The following is a 19,170-nucleotide window of genomic DNA, read 5'->3' as shown; positions in this document are numbered from 1 at the left end:
TCACCCTAAATAGACTATGACTGGGCAGAAGGGAATCAAGTCCTCTTTCCAGATATTTTCCTTCCAGGATGGAAGACTTGACTGCAGATCAATTATGATCAGAGCCGCCTAAAGATATCGCAAGGTTATTGCTAGGAAAACTTTTCCTTTTAGCAAGATGATCCTGGAAAAATAAACAAACGCCAACAGAGAAATCGCCCTCTTGACTTTCGTTCTGCTTCACTTTACAAATGCAGCTAATTTTGCAAGAGAAACACTGCCACCCAAGCTGAGAGAAAAAGGAAAATGCAAATATTTCCACTGTCTGATGAAAATCCACCAAGTAGTTCAGGTTAAAGTAGGAATCACCTCAAGGAATAAATGACTGATAAGCACAAATCCAGTTTACTTCTGGCCACTCTGACCCCCAATGAGACGTACTCCTGTAGCACATATACCCAGAGAGAGGCAATATGAAACAGGTCTTCTCTTGCCATCGGGCGCTGATGCACAGTGAGGACCTCAGAGAAAAAACAAGCTGTGCTGTGTAAAGAAGCTCTGCAGATCCCCCCGTAACATATCAGTACAACACAGGAAAAGAACATCGCACAATAAAAGAGAAAGTCCAATCTCACAAAAGGAAAAGCATCGTGCCCCCAACGTAATTTGTTAGGAAACTCATGTCAGGAGAAAAATCACATTGTCCCCCAGTCAACTGCAACAGCCCAGCGCAGCAACTCGTGTCTAAGTTGCCTAAAAGTATTATTAAGGACGGTGCCTTCAGGAGGGTGATCGTGAAATGCTGAAGTCAGTTGGAGCTCGTAGGCATTCATCACAGTCACCAGGTATTAATGGCTTGCCAGATGTTCCAACCTGGCCTCAAGCATGGTTGTCAGCGCTGCAGGCTGCAGAGGTGAACAGTACCTTAACAGGGCTGGGATGTAGGCTGCCCAGGCTCATGGAGGAGTCCCCTGCATTGTGCCTCCCTCTCTCCATCTCCCCATGGGGACACTGGCCCTGGATGGACATGCCACCATGCTTTATCTCTCAGATGTCTACCCTGCACACCCCTGGTTCTCAGGCTTAGGCAGATGAAGACACATAACCTTCCAGAGGTGTTGGACTTCTAGCGTTTTACCATGAAAAGCAACTTCTCTTTTCTCAGGTGAAATTAACCATTTACAAGAGTGCATTTCAGACGCATTTAGTACATTGATGATGTTGTGCAGCCAACAACTCCATCATGTTCCAAAACATTCTCATTACCCCAAAAGGAAAGCCCATGCTCATAAAGCAGTCACTCCCAACTCCAAAACAGTGTTTAAGAGGATGTCTTAATTCATTCCAAAAAAAGTCTCCTACCCCACCCCACCCTCACCCCCAGACTCAGACCAGTTTTAAGCCACAAAAGAACCCTGAGTTCCCCTGGCAGGGATTTGTGTTTTATTGGTCTTTGCATCCCCAGGGCCTAGCACAGGGCTGGGTACACAGGAGGCGCCTGGTAGAAGTTATGGGACCAAAATGGCAGAGATGGGGCTCCAAGCCTGTGCTTGAGCCATCAGGTATGTATGTTTCAGCTCATCTGTTTTGAGCCAAGCCCCTAGGCTGCACTTTACTATAGACTCCACCTGAAGTTCACCCAAGTCTGTGCTACCGAAAAAGTCAGTGAGAGCCCGGAGGGGGAGAATTCTCCATTATTCTCAGAGTGCTGACCCCATGTGCTTCCCAATGGCTCATCCCATAGATGGGGCTCCATACCCCAGGCTCTCTTCCCTTAGGAAACCTTTCAAGGAAGGCTGTTTGATTGTGTTTCTTTCTCCCCTAATAATTCTCTCCAGCTCTGCACCAGCTGCCACTGCCACTGCCACAGCTGCCGTAGAGGTGGAAGCTGTGCCTTCAGCATCCTCCACATGGCTGCTCCAGGCCTCATTCAGAGCAGGTGTCCCTGTGTCCTCTGCCTCCAGCTGTGGGTTTCCACCAAGCAAAGTCACAGGCTTTACACACCCCTTCCTCCCACAGCCCATACACATCACTCTCGAGGGAAGGTCAGGGGGCTTGCATGGAGTCTATGGGGTGGAGCCCAATGTGGATACTACAGTGGCCCTGGCCCCGACCTCCCTAGTTGCCAAGTCATCATTCACCAAGCTGAGAGCTTCAGTGAGAAGGGCTGGAGGAGGGATAAATGCAGAACACATTCAGAGCCTACAGTGCTGAGGTTTGGGGGCTTCCTGGCAGCTGGAGGAGCAGCACCGCACTCGAATATGGAACGATTCCATTTGCAAGCCCATAGGGAAAAACTGGAGTGGGTGAAGGTGAAAGCGCCGTGGGTGGTCTGTAGGTAATCCCAGCCTCAGGCTGTCCCCGTTTCTGGTGATAGGATTCTATTTTAGAACCTTTACTTTCATCTTACCCTCTGAGTCTAGCAACAGAGTCTAAGCTAACCTCCCATTGTGTCAGAGAATCTTCCTCTGTTTGGGTAATATGTCACTCTCCTTTTTGCTTGTTGCTGGTTGACTGAGTCATGTCTCTTTCTACTGAGGCAAGGGGAAGGGAGGGGGAGTCGGTGCACGCTGAGGACAATAGGGGATGCTGACAGTGAATGCTTGGGCTGACAGCTTTGGGCTGTGTCAGGTGGAAACGGGGACATGCTGGGCTGGCCCTGAGCGAATCGTGAAGAAGGCATAGTGGGGGTGTGCCCATCTCCAACGTTCCTGTCATTCATTCCAGGAGCCGCCAAACCAAATACCAAATACGTTCCACAGAACCAAGATGTGCGTAGGTTATCCTAAGCTCAAATGAGTTTGGGAAAGCACATTTAAGAAATTATATATATCATAGGATTTCTCAGAGCCCTTAATAGGCTCACTTGTTCTAGAACTCTCCAAGAGGGAGACAGAGTGGGCAACATTTCCCAAACCTGCATCCCTTTATTTCCCTTCCATGTCACCCCCTCCTTCCCAACACCTTCCAGCAAAATAGGATCCCTTCACCCCCACTGCAAGGATGTAGGACTTGTTTCAGTGGGGGTGCTGCAGTGAGCTCATATCAGCTCATGACAGCTGATCGTTAAATAGCGGGAATTTTGTGAGCTGGTCAACAGGTGATAGTTTGCAGTCAGCCATGGTGGGAGCTTGTACACCACAAAAATTGACAAATGCTACAAATTGAGGCTTTTTGTTAAGACAGATCAATTTATAGAGGCTTCCTGGGATTGGAGGGGCCCACTGGGTCCAAGAACTCCTCGCTGGTGCTCTCTCCGCTATAGAACCCTTAGACTGGGCTCTCCTCTGTACAACCTTTTAGGATCTGCACAATCTCCACTTTGCACAAACTAGTAGAGCAGAGATCCATGCACAAAGCCACAAGCCCCTCAATTCCTCCCCAGTGGGAGCATCTTCAAGCCACCCCTACCAGGAAAAAAACCAGCTGGTATCTCCCCCCTAGTGAAGTCATTTTGAGAAGAAAAATGATATTCCTAGAACCTGACACAATAGAAAGGTAGGAGCCCACATCTACCCTAAAGATTTCAACCTCTGTCTTCTGGTACCTCAAAGCCTCAGGGTACACAACAGGATGACTCAAACAAATTGAGAAAAACACTTAAAATGCAAGAGACCTGCTGATAATGAAGCTGGCGGGACTGAACATCTCATTCAGCTAAGGCTAAATGGAAACTGGTGGCCTGCTTCAATCCAGGGCCATTTTGAAGAACACGCATGTGCCTGGTTCACAGGAAACCAAGTTGTCTGAGAAATGAAGGCAGAGGCTGAGAGAAGAACTACACCTACATGTTTGACCCATGGAGGAAAAGAATCATTTTCTTCTCTGAAACCTGGGGAAATGCAACACTCACAAAACACAGTCGTGTATGTGACCATACAGGCAGACATTGCGCTCCCATCAACCGAAACCTGCCTTATGAAACCTTTTAACTAAAATTATTTCATTTGCTTTCTAGAAAAAGGACATGCAATTTATTCAATGCATACAGACCATTCAAAGACACATCAAGCTTTCTTTTAAAAGAAATTTCTTATTTTATCCTAAAAAAATTTTTTATCCTAAAAAATCCTAAAAAAGTGAATATTTTTCAGGGTAGAAGTTGGTAGCATAAGCTGTTGACCAACAGTCCCTAGAAGAAAGATGCTGAGATGCAGAGATGTTTGGCCACTGGCCAAAGAACAGGTACCAAGTGATTATCTGAGGACCTGAGTCTTTGAAACCCCAAATCTAGTTAGTGCATGTCTCCTCCACAAAACCCAGGCAAAGGAAATGCCCGTCTCTGAGAGCTCAAATAAAACATGGCAATGATTACAGAGAGCAGACTCCTCTTCAAAAGACCCCGAAATACCAATCGGCAGATTTCTCCAGAACAACACAGATGCAATGAAGTGCAAAACATAGGCCTTTTGCATTCCAATCAAGTATCGCCAGGAATTTAAGTCACATTTAAGTAAAAGTAATTCTGTTTTATTGATGCAGGAATTAGTATAATCACTGAAATACATCCAGAGGGTGCAGCCTTTATAGGAAAAGAGGAAGTCAGCATTAATTTGTTCAAAATGCTAACACTTAACTGCAAGCACAAAGTTAAACAACAGGACGCCTATAGAGTGTGCATTAAAGGTGAAGTCAAGAGGGAAAATGATGCAGAGAAATAACAGTTTTCTTGTAAAATTAAACATACCTTGTTAGAGCAGGGAAAATACCCTTGAACGCTTGCTTGCCAGCCCCCCCTTTTCTTGCTGGTAGCAGGTGGAGCTACCCAACAGGTGTTGAGTTGTGGGGATCAGTTTGTTCTTAACCCTCAATTATGTGGTCCCTGCTCTGGGTGAATTACCTGGGACCCTTTTTTCTCCTTCAAAACCCAGTTTCTGTCATCCCCAGGAGAGGGACAGCAAAGAAAATGAAATTCAATTTTCCACTTGCTAGAATTCTTAAGAGAAACGGGTTTGTGGGAAGTGGGTTGGAACATCTGTCTAAAATTGGAACTCCGGCTAATGTGAGGGTTTGGATTGACTATTCTTTCCTCTGTCGTGAGAACCCATGACGTGGTGAAATCAAAGCAAATCCAAATCGGTCTTGCCCCAGAAAATTGACGAGGAAACGTCCTGCCCATCAGTCATGCAGAGACTAGTTCTTCCGAAATAGCTTCCCCGTTCCTCACTCTAAAGCTCACCAGAACCTTTTTAGAAGATTTGGCTTTCCACAATTCTAGAATCTAAGAGAGGGCGACTTGTGTCTTAACTCGAGTGGGAAAACCAAGCAATCACTTTCTCGCTTCTCTCTGCCCCTCTTCAAGACTGAAAAGTCTGATCTAATTTATGGACACTCCAGGATAGGTGACCACAGTCCATTGGAAAGACTGGAACAACTGTCACATTCTGAGCAGGGGTGACCAGTCTGGCCAGCCCCACACACCCTGCTGTGCCTGGCATTGTGTCTCTCAGACAGGGAGGGGCCCATCTTCTCTCTGAGGGCAAGGCTTTGACCTTCATTCTATTTCTTCCCAATCCCAGGGAGATCTTGTTCTTGCTTTCCCTCCAGAATGTCCCACTGCTTCATTTCTACTGGTTGCTTCCCCTCCCTCATTTGGAAAACTAGGTGTCATGCTTGTTTTCCCCAGCCACGCTGCCATCTCCCTTCCTCATCTAAGATGAGTGTGTCTTGCAGCTACAGCCATCATCACCCTCCGTCCCTGCAGTAGAACTTCCATCCTGACCACCCTATTCAGAGTCTCTGGGAGTTTCCTTCCTTGCTAGGAAGGGCCTCTCCCTTGCTAAATGCACCACCTTGGCCTCCCCATCCTGGAGTCTTCTTATCAGCAGAGCCCCCTCATTTCCACTAACTCCTCCGCCCTCTCACTGCCTGCACCCTCTGCTCCTCCTGAGCACTATCTGTGGATGCTTCCTGGAGTATCTGGTGGTCTTGATTCTTGATTGTTGCTCTACACTCTCATCCTCTGAGACAGCCCATCTGTCTGCTCAGCACCCTTGGGTGTTTCATGCTTCTGTGCTGTTTGGTTAATAAAAAGTACCCTAGACTTAGAGCAATCACCCAAGACCAAACCCAATTGCAGCTGTGTAACCTTGGGCAAGGTAGCCAGCCTCTCTCAAATCAGTGATGCTGGCTAACACACAGATTTATTAAGGGGAGGGAATAAAGCTGAAAACAGATGTGAAGCTACAAAGCTCAATGCTGGCACATAGTAGGTGTTCAATAAATGTTCATCCTATTCCCTAGCTGTGAGTTCCCCTTCCCAACTTATGATTTTGTAAGACACCAGGATCTTCCCACTTACCAGATCTCAATCTGCCATCAAATCTTAGAAAGTCTTTTTTTCTCTATTAGCCTTATCCCTTCTCCTCCATCCCCAGCATCCTCTCTCTAGTGTTGACCTATATCCCAAACACAAGCCCCTTAAATCTTTCACTCCATTATTTCCACTTCTTCTGCTCCACTGGGGTAATTTACTCTATTAACACAGGAGTGAGGCAAGATTCTTCTTGTTGCCACTTTTTCTCACCTTGTACACACATGCAGGCGCACACACACACACACACACACACTTCTCTCATCTATCTGCAATGGCAGAAAGGAAAGAAGACAAGCTTCAGAATGGGACCAACTTGATGGAGGGTTCAATCTCCTATCCCCACCGTATATTAGACATGTAAGCTTCAGCAAGTGACTGAACCCTATGCACCTCCACTGCCTCATCTGTAAGACGGGCCAATACTCCCCCTGTGGGCTGTTGTGCCCCGCCCAGTACTTGGCACATAATAGATATTCAGTAAGGGTTGGCTTTTTCCCTTTCACACATCAGAGCCACAATAATTTCCCACCTCCTTTGTGACGCCTTTGCCAATTAGTCCAGCCACCGTTGGCCTCTGTCTCTGATGCGCTAGAACATTCTTGGCCTCTTGTCCACAGTGTAGAATGCAACTGCACATTGATATGGGGCACTATGCAGGTTTTGTGTTACCAAGCAGGCTCTTAGCTTCCAGATGGGTCTGCCCATCTGTTTCTTAGATTATTTCTGGATTTCCCATAGTTTCCAGGACAATGTTGAGCTTATAAAAATAGTGATTATTGTAGTTACAAATTGTGTACCTTCCTCGACCCAGACACTATCAATCATAATTGCTGTCATTTGTTCAATGGCTGCTGTGGACCAGGTGCCATCCTTGCAGGATTTTTTTCTTTCTCACAGTAACTCTTCAAGGTAAGTCTTATTATTTTCATTATGCAGTTGAGGAAACAGACTCTGAGGCAGAAGTGGCCTGAACAAATACTTGCAGATTGGAGTTAGGAGAACTGGATTCCAACCCAGGCCCACCAGGTACTATAGCCAAGCACCTTGTCACCAGGCTCCCAAAGTGCATTATGTCATTTCATTCTCCCAGCAACCCAGCAAGGTGGACATTTCACCCTATTTTGCATATGAAGACTTAAGGCTGCAGGTCCCTTGACTGGTGGGCAGCAGAGCTGGGATTCCCCAGGACTGGCTGTCTCCAAGCTCCACATTGGAAGAATCAGGAGCAATAGATTTCTTCTTGCTCTCAGAAGGAAACCACCAACTCCACAGTCCCTGGGCAAGACAATAGCCTGAAGCAGCCACTGCTTCAGAGAAACACAGAAGGAGGAACAGACAGCCTAGGATCCCAAGGTCTGGGAGCTCACTCCAGCTCTGCCTCCTGGCAAATCTGTTGGCTTCCCTGGCCCTCACTTTCTTCATGTGTTTATCTAAAAAAAAGGAGGATGAAGTGAATGACATCTGAGGTTGCAGGACTGCTGCTAGCCCATACGGTGCCTTTGTGCAAATTACCACAGGTGCCCTTTCCTCTGGGTGGACTCAGGCCTGTGAACGGCCGTGTGTCTTGGCAGGGGAAGCATTGACTAGGTTTCCACCCTCTTTCTCCTCTCATCTGGGCATCTTTGTTAGTGGACAACCTATATCGCTGTACATGATGGTCATGGCAGGTTCTTAATGGTTCTAACTGTAGACAGTCCTGATTCTTGAAATCGCTTTAAAGAAGAATCAGGGGCTGGGCATGGTGGCTCACGCCTATAATGCCAACATTTTGGGAGGTCAAGGTGGGTGAATCGCTTGAGCTCAGGAGTTCACGACCAGCCTGAGCATCATGGCAAGACCCTGTCTCTACAAAAAGTACAAAAATTAGCTAGGCGTGGTGGCCCATGCCTATAGTCCCAGCTACTCAGGGGGCTGAGGTGGGAGGATTGCTTGGGCCCAGAAGGTTGAGGCTACAGTGAGCTGTGATCGCACCACTGCACTCCAGCCTGGGTGACAGAGTGAGACCCTGTCCCCCCCCAAAAAAGAAGAAGAATCAGGGTATTGACTATCTGTCTCCTTTATCCAGCCCAGAGTGACCTGGCGTTTATCTCCTTTAAGCAATGAAATTGCACATTTTACCCAGCCATATGCCATGAGCAGCCAACATCAGTGTTTTGACCTTGCAGTGGGTACTAGATATTCTAAATTTAAATTCACATTGTGGGGTCCCCAAGCTAAAATGCTAATAGGACTCTTTACCCTTTAGAAGCTGTCACCAGGTCCTCATGGGATGTAGGATCTGTTCTACCACATACACCTATGACTTCAAACTTTCTGGTCTGTCTGGAATAGTCTCCCCTAGTCACAACAGCTCAAGGGACACAGCGAATCAAAACCAGCTCACCTTCACATGACAACACAGACACAAATGACAAGTGTTATCCCCAGTCGCTGATGGGCAAGACTTCAGATAAGGACTTATGCCAAAGGATAAACATCAGGGCAAGGGACCAAAAGGAAACTACTGATTTTGAACTTCTGGTTCCACTTGTAACTACAACTCTGAATTATCTCTCACATGTGTCTAGGTCATAAAATGGAAGCGTCTCTCTCCATACGCTTTTCTCTACATCTGCTTTGCAATTCAAACATATATATATATATACACACACATACATACCCAGAGGCATCACTAACTAGTAACTGGTTATAAATCCAAGATCGCAGGAATCAATATGATGGCAAAATCCCACCATTCTTCAGTCTGGAGCTATAGCATAGTAGCTCTTTGTAAGCTCTTCCTGCAATGAGACAAGAATGCAGTCACAAGCTGATCTCTCATTTTAAATATATTTATGCTTTCTGTGTTTAAGCACAATCTCCTTTTCATTGTGGTAAAATATACCTAACATAAAATTTATCATTTTAACGATTCTTAAAGCGCACAATTCAATGATACATTCAAGGTAAATGGAAATACCATCCATTTCCAGAACTCTTCATCTTCCCAAACAGAAACTGTCCCCATTACACATTAACTCCCCAATCCCCCTGCTCCAGCCCCTGGCAATCACCATTCTGCTTTGTCTCTATGAATTTGGCTATTCTAGGAACCTCACATAAGTGAAATCATATAGTACTTGTCCTTTCGTGTCTGGCTTATTTCACTGAGCATAATGTCCTCAAGCTTCACCCATGTGGGAGCATGTGTTAGAATTTTCTTCCTTTTCAAGGCTGAATAATACTCCACTGTATGGATAGAACACATTTTGTTTATCCATTTTTCTGTTGATGGACACTCGAATTGCTACCACCTTTTGGCCACTGTGAATAACGCTGCTATGAACATGGATATACAAATACCCATTTATATATGCCTTTCTTGACCAGTCAAGATGCAGAAGGCTTTGCTTGATCTGTGATTATGCTGAGTTCAGTTTGTTGTTGTTGTTGTTGCTAGATGCAGATTCCATTCAATGAATCAACTGAAATAGAGCATTCTTGAAATTCACACTCAAAAATGAGCCAGTTTGAGGCTTCTTTGTGATACAAACCCTAAGAGAACTGTCTCCAAGGTTCTGTTTCTCCCCCATCTTTCTCCCTTCCTCCCAAATATTCCCCACCACTCTGGGATGAAGTTCATCACTTTTTCCATTTGAGCCTACCCTCCTACCAGAGGTCTCAGCAGCATTTTGTCTTGACTTCTATTCTATCAAACACCCGACTATCCCTCTTCCTTATAACCGGCTATCCCTCTTCCTTATAACATCAACCTAAACGCTTTTGGCTCCTTCTCAACATGTAAAAGTATTCAACACTCCCCCAGTTCACATATACACCCGTGACACATGTGCACACATGCACACACATCCATGCACACACACACACACATGTGAGTCCTCACTCCCTTCAGCTCCCCTCCAGCTCTCTCTGCCTTTAAATACTTCATCTACACTCACCATCCCTCACTCCCTCACAGGTGAGTTACTCCTTAACCCACTGCAATCTGCCTTAGACCCCACCACTCCACCAACACCACCATCACCAAAGTCACCCCTACTGTTAGTTTCCAGGGGTTGCCATAACAAATACCATGAACTGGGCAGCTTAAAACAAAAGAGACTTATCCTCTCATAATCTAGAGGTCAGAGTCCAAAGTCGAGGTGTCAGCAGGCCACCCTCCCTCCAAAAGCTCAAAGGGAGAATCTTTCCTTGCCTCTTCCAGCTTCTGTTGGCTCCGGGTGTTCCTTGGCTTGAGACCACATCTCTGCAGTCTCTGCCTCTGTCTTTACCTGGCTGCTTCTCCATGTCCCTGTGAATTCTGCTCATCTCTTATGAGGACATCTAATTGGACTTAGGGCCCACCTTAATTCAATATGATCATATATTGACCCCTACCTTATTTATATCTGCAAAGACCCTATTTCCATATAAGGTCACCTTCTGAGGTTTGGGGTAGATACGAACTTTGGAGGGGAACCCTTCAATCCACAACACTAGTGAATCCCTATTGCCAAGTCCAATGGACAGCTCCCAGTAGCTCTATGCAGCATTTGTTTTGGTTATTCAAAATAGAAATAGATTTATGTTTCCCACTGGTTCTTTAGATGGTAGAAGCATATTAGGGGAAATTTTTAAATAGAAGAATTAAAAGAGAAAGCAAAGACACCCACAGAAACTTACAACTCAGAGATTAATCAAAATTTATACTTTGGAGAACATTCATTCTTTACACACACACATACACACACATTCACAAACATGCACACATTACTGTAAGATGGCAATATTTGCAAAGTAGACCATATGTTTCTTATGCTGCTGCTTCTCTTAATGCTGTGGCATGGACAATTTGCCAGGTCAATAAATATACACCCACTCATTCAATAAATAAGTGCTGTGGCCCTACTCCATGTACCACGTGCTTTTTCCAGGGCCTGAGCTCTAGCAGTGAATAAAACAGAAAGAGATCCCTACACTCCTGGAATGTACCTTCTGACAAGAGCCAACAGACAATTAAAAATGAACACAATAACATCTACCATATTGGAAGGTGAAAAACACGACAGAAAAAGAAAACAGTAAAACAAGGAAGGATGACCATGAGTACTGGGAGGTAATGGATGAGATTTTAAATGTAAGCCTGGCCAGGTGTGGTGGCTCACACCTGTAATCGCAGCACTTTGGAAGGACGAGGGGGGTGGATCACCTGAGGTCAGGAGTTCAACTCCAGCCTGGCCAACATGGTGAAACCCCATCTCTACTAAAAATACAAAAATTAGCCAGGCATGGTGGCATGCACCTGTAGTCCCAGCTACTTGGGAGGCTGAAGCAGGAGAATTGCTTGAACCCGGGAGGCAGAGGTTGCAGTGAGCTGAGTTCACTCCATTGCACTCCAGCCTGGGTGACAAGAGTGAAACTCCATCTCAAAAAAACAAAAAACAAATAAATAAATGTAAGCTTCATTGAAAAGATAATCTTTGCAAAGAGTTGAAGATCCCAAAATGTTGAAAAATAATTTTTAATGACTGCATGGTATTCCATTGATTATATCTGCAGCAGTATGTTTAACCAATGCTCTGGTGATAGACATTTGGGTTGTTTCTGATTTTTCACTATTATAAAAGAGGCTGTACTACATCCCTGCATACAATTTATGAATATTTGTTTTGTTATGTTAATTCCTTAGAATAAATGACCCTGAATTGTCAGTCCAAGGTGAATTTTCATTTCTAAATTATGATACCTACTCTTACCCTTCCTTCCGGAAAGACTGTGCTATTACACATAATACGTACAAGTATGAAATTACACTTCCTCTCCCAACACACACCTTTCACATACTCATTTGTCATTTATTTAAAATTTTGCCAATCTTAGGGTAACAAAGTTTATCTTATTTGTATTGCTTTCCTTTGCCATGGATGGACAGTCTTTTTATATGTTTTCTAGCTACTTTTTTTAAGACAGAGTCTTGCTCTATTGCCCAGGCTGGAGTTCAGTGGCATGATCTCGGCTCACTGCAACCTCTGCCTCCCAGGTTCAAGCGATTCTCCTGCCTCAGCCTCCTAAGTAGCTGGGATTACAAGCACGCACCACCATGCCCAGCTAATTTTTGTATTTTTAATAGAGACAGGGTTTCACCATGTTGGCCAGGTTGGTCTGGAACTTCTGATCTCATGATCCATATTCCTTCTATCAGAAACTCCTCATTTATTTCCTTTGACCATTTTTTTCTGTTGGGGTATTTATTGCTTTTGTAAACTGGGAATATATATGTGTCGTGTTGTAAATATTTTTCCTGTTTTTTTAATAGACATTTACAATTTTTCTATTGTCAAAAATATTCTTTTAAAATAGTTTCTGGATTTCTGTCATGGTTAAAAAAAGGCCTGCCTAAATCTTAGAATTTTTTTTAAGACATCTTACACTTCTGTAGTTTTATTTTTTGCCTTTAAATCCTTGATCTCTTTAGAATTTATTCTAATAAAAGGAATAAGGAGAAGAGTCATCATTTTTTTTCCAGGAGGGCAATCAGTTGTCCCACAGCCTGCAGTGAATAATGCCCTTGAGAAATGCTTCCTCTGCAACTGCTCCAGGTCCAGGTCGCCCTCAGCTCTAGCCCCACACACCTGATTGCCTACAGGAGAACTCACCTGAATGTCTGCAGATACTTTAAACTGAATATGCCCAAACGAACATGATCCTCTGCCATCCAAAATCCATTCTTCCTGTCTCGACCACCATACTACCCAACCGCCATTGGGTCATTCTCCTGCCCACTCCCCTCCACACTCACTAGTCTCCAACTTAAATCAGTTCTACTTCTTAGCCCCAAATCCACTGCCATCTCTTCACTCCCGTGGCTGCCTCCTTATTTCAGCACCTGGCCATTTCTCCTTCCTACAGGAACCCTTCAACAACCAACTGCCCAGTGAGTCAAAGCCAGACTGCAGACGCTTCCTGTGTTACCCATGAGCTAAAAGCTAGTAATAGTTGTGCATGTTGTAAGGGTTGTAAAAAGTTTTTTTTTTTTTTAATATGCAACAGAGACCTGTGTTTCCTGAAAGCAACACATTGACTAAGCAAAAGTATTTACCGTCTGGCTCTTTACAGAATGCTTGCCGACCCTTGCATCTAATCTATACTCCATACCACTGCTCTTCAGAGACCTTTCTAAAACACTCAAAATACTCACTCAATCATATCACTCCCCAGTTTAAAAACAATCTCCTTAGTCTAGCACAGAGGACTTCAGGGCCCAGCCTGGGCTTCATCCACCTCTCTTTTCTCATTTCCCATTCCCCTTCATTATTTCCCATTCCCCTTCATTTCCTCCACGCACACCGCATACCAGCAGTGCAGAATCTGTGCCACTCCCAACCAAAGTTGTTTCATGCCTTTAAAGACTTTTACACATGCTGTTCTTGCTTTTCTTTTTTTTTTTAATTTGTTTTCTATCAGTCAATTTTTATTTTAGATTCAAGGAGTACATGTGCAGGATTGTTACATGGGCATATTGCTTGATGCTGAGGTTTGGAGTACGACATTCTGTCACACATTTAGTGAACGTAGTACCAATAGGTTTTCAACCCTTGTGTCCGTCCCTCCTTCTCCCCTCTAGTAGTCCCTAGTGTCTCCCAGTGCTATCTTTATATCCATTAATCCTCAGTGTTTAGCTCCTACTCATAAGTGAGAACATACAGTATTTGGTTTTCTGTTCCTGCGTTAATTCACTTGGGATAATGACCTCCGCCTACTATGCTGCAAAGGATGTGATTTCATTCTTTTCATGGCTGTGTAGTATTCCATGGTGTATTGTACCACATTTTCTTTAACCAGTCCACCAATGATGGGCACCTAGGTTGATTCCATGTCTTTACTCTTTGTGAATAATGCTGCGATGAACATACAAATGCATGTATCTTCTTGGTAGAAGAATTTATTTTCCTTTGGGAATATATTCAGTAATGGGATTGCTGGGTTGAATGGCAGCTCTGAGTTCTTTGAGAAATCTCCAAATTGCTTTCCACTGTGGCTAAACTAATTTATATTTCCACCAACAGTATATAAGTTTCCCTTTTCTCCACAGCCTCACAAGCATCTGTTGTTTTTTGACTTTTTAATAATAGCCATTCTGACTGGTGTGAGATGGTATCTCACTGCGGCTTTCATTTGTGTTTCTCTGATGATCAGAGATGTTAAACATTTTTTCATATGTTTGTTGACCACTTGTATGTCTTCTTTTGAGAAGTCTGTTTATGTCTGTTGCCCACTTGTTAATGTGGTTGTTTTTTCCTTGTTAAATTAAATTCCTTTTAGATTTTGGATATTACACCTTAGTCAGATGCAGTTTGCCAATATTATCTCCCATTACCTTGGTTGTCTGTTTACCCTGTTGATAGTTTATTTTGCTGTACAGAGGCTCTTTAATTAGGGCCTGCGTATCAACTTTTGACTTGTTGCAATTGCTTTCAAGGGACGTAGTCATATATTCTTTCCGAAGGCTGATGTCCAGAATGGTGTTTCCTAGGTTTCCTTCTAGGATTCTTATAGTTTGAGGTCTTACATTTAAACCTTTAATCTATATTGAGTTAATATTTGTATATGGTGAAAGGTAGGGATTCAATTTCATTCTTCTGCACATGGCTAGCCAGCTATCCCAGTACCATTATTAAATAGAAAGTCCTTTCCCTACTGCTTATTTTTGTCAACTTTGTCAAAGATCAGATGGCTATAGGTATGTGGCTTTATTGCTGAGTTCTCTGTTCTGTTCCATTGGTCTATGTGTCTGTTTTTGTACCAGTACCAGGCTGTTTTGGTTACTGTAGCCTTATAGTGTAGTTTGAAGTCAGATAATGTGATGCTTCTGGCTTTGTACTTTTTGCCTAGGATTGCTTTAGCTATTCAGGTTCTTTTTTGGTTCCATATGAATTTTAGAACCGTTTTTATAAATCTGTGAAAAATGACATTGGTAGTTTCATAGGAATAGCATTGAATCTGTAGATTGCTTTGGGCAATATGGCTGTTTTAATGATATTGATTCTTCCAGTCCATGAGCATGGGATGTTTTTCCATTTGTGTCATCTCTGATTTCTTTCCACAGTGTTTTGTAGTTCTTGTAGAGATCATTCACCTCCTTGGTTAGATATATTCCTAGGTGTTTTATTTTTGTGTGGCTATTATAAGTGGGATTTTATTCTTGATTCAGCTGTCAGCTTGAACATTATTAGTGTACAGAAATGACACTGATTTTCGTACATTGATTTTTGCATCCTGAAACTCTACCGAAGTTATCAGTTCCAGGAGCCTTTTGGCAGAGTCTTTCGTATTTTTTAGGTATAGAATCATATTATCAGCAAAGAGAGATCATTTTACTTCTTCTCTTCCTATTTGGATGTCTTTTATTTCTTTCCCTTGCCTGATTGCTCTGGCTAGGACTTCCTGTGCTTGCTTTTCAGATGCCCCCACCATCCCAGTCTTCGTCCATCAGGAAGCAAGTACATACTCACCATTACCTTGGGCTAACCCATCCTGCTCTACACCCAAGACAAATTTAAATGTAATATTGCTGATACCCTCCCCAGTGCCCCTTTCTCCGATCTCTGTTTCCAAATTGTTTTAACTTACTTCCAACCAGCAGAAATGTGTTTCCAATGAGGCCATGTTGTAGCCTGTATCAGAATTTCCTTCCATATATATGTCCTTTTGTGTCTGGTTTATTTCATTTAAATAATGTCTTCAAGGTTCACCCATGTTGTAGCATATATCAGAATCTCCTTCCTTTTTAAGGCTGAGTAATAATCCATTGTATGTACATACCACATTTTGTTTAGCCATTCATTTCTTGACGCAACAGTTGTATTCACCTTTTCACTGCTGTGGATAATGCTAGTATGAACACTGGTGTGCAAGTATCTGTTTGAGTCCCTGCTTTCAATCCCTTTGGGTTTCCTAGAAGTGCAATTGCTGGATTACATGGTAATTCTATGTTTAACTTTTTGAGGGACTAACATACTGTTTTTCATAGCAGCTGCACTGTTTTACACTCCCACCAGTGATATACCAGCATTCCAATTTCTCTACATCCCGCCAACACTTGCTATTTTCTTTTTTAAAAATAATAACCATCTAATAGATATGAAGTGGTATCTCATTATGGCTTTGATTTGCATTTTTCTAATGACTAGTAATGAAGAATATCTTTTCATTTGTTTATTGGCCATTTGGATATCTTCTTTGGAGAGATGTCTATTCAAGTCCTTTGCCCATTTCTGAATGGGTTGTTTATATTTTGTTAAGGTGTAAGAGTTCTTTATATATTCTGGATCCCAGTCCCTTATCAGATGTATGACTAGAAAATGTTTTCTCCCATTCTGTGGGTTGGGGGTGATTTTTGATGAGGAAGAAACCACACTTCTGTGTCACTAAGGGCACTGCCCAAACAACTGACACTTGGTTAAACCCAAGAGAAAGATGACATCTGTCCCTTTCTCCTTAGCTCACCGTGACAGCGCCCCCAGCCCCCAGGCCTCCTGGACACCCTCCTCTTTCAAGGTCCCCTGGACAGTTACAGGGATAGTTGCCTCAAACTTGCATACATTCTCACTCTTCCTTCTAATTCACACCCCCAATAAGGACCCTGTAGGGTTTAGTTACGATTTTCTTGGATTCAGGTCAAGCAAATGTCTCAGTTTCTAAATTGTCAGCTATATGGGATGGGATACCTTCAGATCAAGTGCTTTATCATTATTTAGCTCTTTGTGTGATACATTTCTTAAATCAGGTATCAAGAGTGTCTCGATGTGTTGTTTGGCAATTTGTTTTTTTAATTATAAAAGTAATATAAATGTACTCTAGAAAATTTCAAAAATGTTTAACAAGAAAATTAAAAGAAGTACCCATGAACCCCCCACCCAAAATTGCCCTATTAACATTCACATCTGGTGTATTTCCTTCCAATCTTTGACTTTGCAGGTACATTAGAGATCTATCCTGTTTTTCTCAACTAGGTTTTCCCCATGACATTAAAAAGTCTCAAAGTACTTTTTGTATGTTTTCTTGGATACTGGAAGTTTCACCTGCAAAATTCATATACAACTTGAAATGTAAGAAACATCTACTACAGACCAGGGCCACCAGGGGAGGCTTCCCTGCAACAAGAGCTGTACCTGAAATGCAACAACACAATCCCACTGATTCGAGGACAAGGCTCCGCCCAGCTGTGGCTCTGTCATTAATTATTATTTCTTTCAGATTAAATTTCAACATGAGGCTATTTTGTACCTTAGCTAGTTCCATGTAAATTGATAATTTTTCTAAAAGAGAAGGAGAAAGAAACAAAAGAGAGGAGGAGAAAAACTGACCTTCACACAGGCCCACATTTACTGTGAGCCAAAATCCTGAAAAGCTGCTCTCAAAGTCAGGTAAATCATCAAAGTTCTCAGCGCCATTCTTTGGGTCCCTTTGCACATTTGTGCAGCATTTCATGGTTAACAGAGGGTGTACCCCCTCTACATTATCCTTGGTGGTAAGAAGTTGCCTGTGTCATCAGCTGTGCAGTAACATGGGAGAAATGTCTGCTCTCCCAACCACAGCTGCAACTTGCCCTACGGAGCAGCTCAAAATGCTCCTGGAGATGCGATTCAGATCCCCCGCTCAAATTCACACCTGGGATTCTGAGAAAGAAAGAAATGTCACAAAATATGATCACCATTTCCTTCTATATTTACCCTGCAACATCTGCATGCATGCCAGTGAGTGCTGAGACGCCGCTCCCTGCTCAGACCTGGACTCGCCCTCTCTCCCTATCCCCATTCCCTGTGATGACTCTGGACACAGCCCTGAGGCTCTGGCCTCTCTTTTGCTCTCACCCACCCCATGCCCCACACCCTCCCCTCCTCCTGGCCCCTCGGGGCTCCGCCTTCATCTCTTCTCTCCCAGAACTCTCAGATTTCCTTGGCTTTTTTTATTTCTCTCAACTCCATGCCTGTTCATCCCACCAGCTGCCATGATGCCAGCTGCCATGATGCAAGGCCAAGCCTTCCCTCCCCATCTCCCCATGGATGCACCTGGCCTGCACCCACGGCCTCACCTGTGAGGGACCCACCGGAGCCACCTTCCAAACACACTACCGGGGAGGTTTGGCTTTTTCTCTTTGTTTTGAAATTTTTGTTGTTTTTTTGTTTACCATTGTTACTGTATTTTTTTATTATTATTATACTTTAAGTTCTAGGGTACATGTGCACAACGTGCAGGTTTGTTACATAGGTATACATGTGCCATGTTGGTGTGCTGCACCCTTCAACTTGTCATTTACATTAGGTATTTCTCCTAATACTATCCCTCCCCTAATCCCCCACCCCCTAACAGGCACCGGTGTGTGATGTTCCCCGCCCTGCATCCAAGTGTTCTCATTGTTCAGTTCCCACCTATGAGAATATGCAGTGTTTACTTTTTGTTGGTTTTTAAAGGTAATGAAGTAGCATTGCATTACATTTCTTCCCCTAATAACAAACACAAGCATTTAATTAACCCCAGACTAATTCATTACAAACACTAAACCCAGACATTCATCTTCGGCTTTCTTTTCTCTGTCTTTGCTCTTTCCCACAAGCATTCCCCCTGACCACTCTTCTATCTGCTTATAGGTGTCATATATTTCTGCCCACAACATTAGAGATAAGGCTTAATTTGAAAACAGACGCAAAATATATAATGGGTCAAACACAATCATTGCTTTTCTGGTTTCTAGACAGATAGCAGCTCTCCAACCATGACTCAGGATCCAGGCTCCTTCACCTCTTGACTTCATTGTCCCCCACAGAAGGGGCAAAGGCATAAGGAGGGGGCACATCCACTATTTAGGACAATGGCCCAGGAAGACACACTCAACT

The 19,170-nt window shown here is 43.5% G+C and overlaps 1 protein-coding gene and 1 long non-coding RNA gene across 4 annotated transcripts in view; one reads left to right on the top strand and one right to left on the bottom strand.

Moving 5' to 3' along the window:
* The window catches only part of KCNJ6 (potassium inwardly rectifying channel subfamily J member 6), a 312,281-nt gene that overhangs the window by 183,039 nt on the left and 110,072 nt on the right, over nt 1–19,170 (top strand). The gene's annotated exons all lie outside the window — the stretch shown is intronic.
* LOC130541116 (uncharacterized) overlaps nt 1–19,170 on the bottom strand; it is a 30,027-nt gene that overhangs the window by 7,446 nt on the left and 3,411 nt on the right. Inside the window, exons 2-4 of one of the 2 annotated variants that reach the window (XR_010111105.1) lie at nt 17,641–17,944; nt 8,955–9,075; nt 6,825–7,725 (exon numbers count right to left, since the gene is read on the bottom strand). This is a non-coding gene — a long non-coding RNA (uncharacterized LOC130541116). Of the gene's footprint in view, nt 1–6,824; nt 7,726–8,954; nt 9,076–17,640; nt 17,953–19,170 lie in introns of both variants that reach the window. The other variant, XR_010111104.1, reaches the window with a different exon arrangement.

This window comes from Pan paniscus, chromosome 22 (genome assembly GCF_029289425.2).
Source record: "Pan paniscus chromosome 22, NHGRI_mPanPan1-v2.0_pri, whole genome shotgun sequence".
NCBI classification, from domain to species: domain Eukaryota; kingdom Metazoa; phylum Chordata; class Mammalia; order Primates; family Hominidae; genus Pan; species Pan paniscus.
Note: the sequence above shows the minus strand (reverse complement) of the source record. Positions and strands in the feature narration are given on the sequence as shown.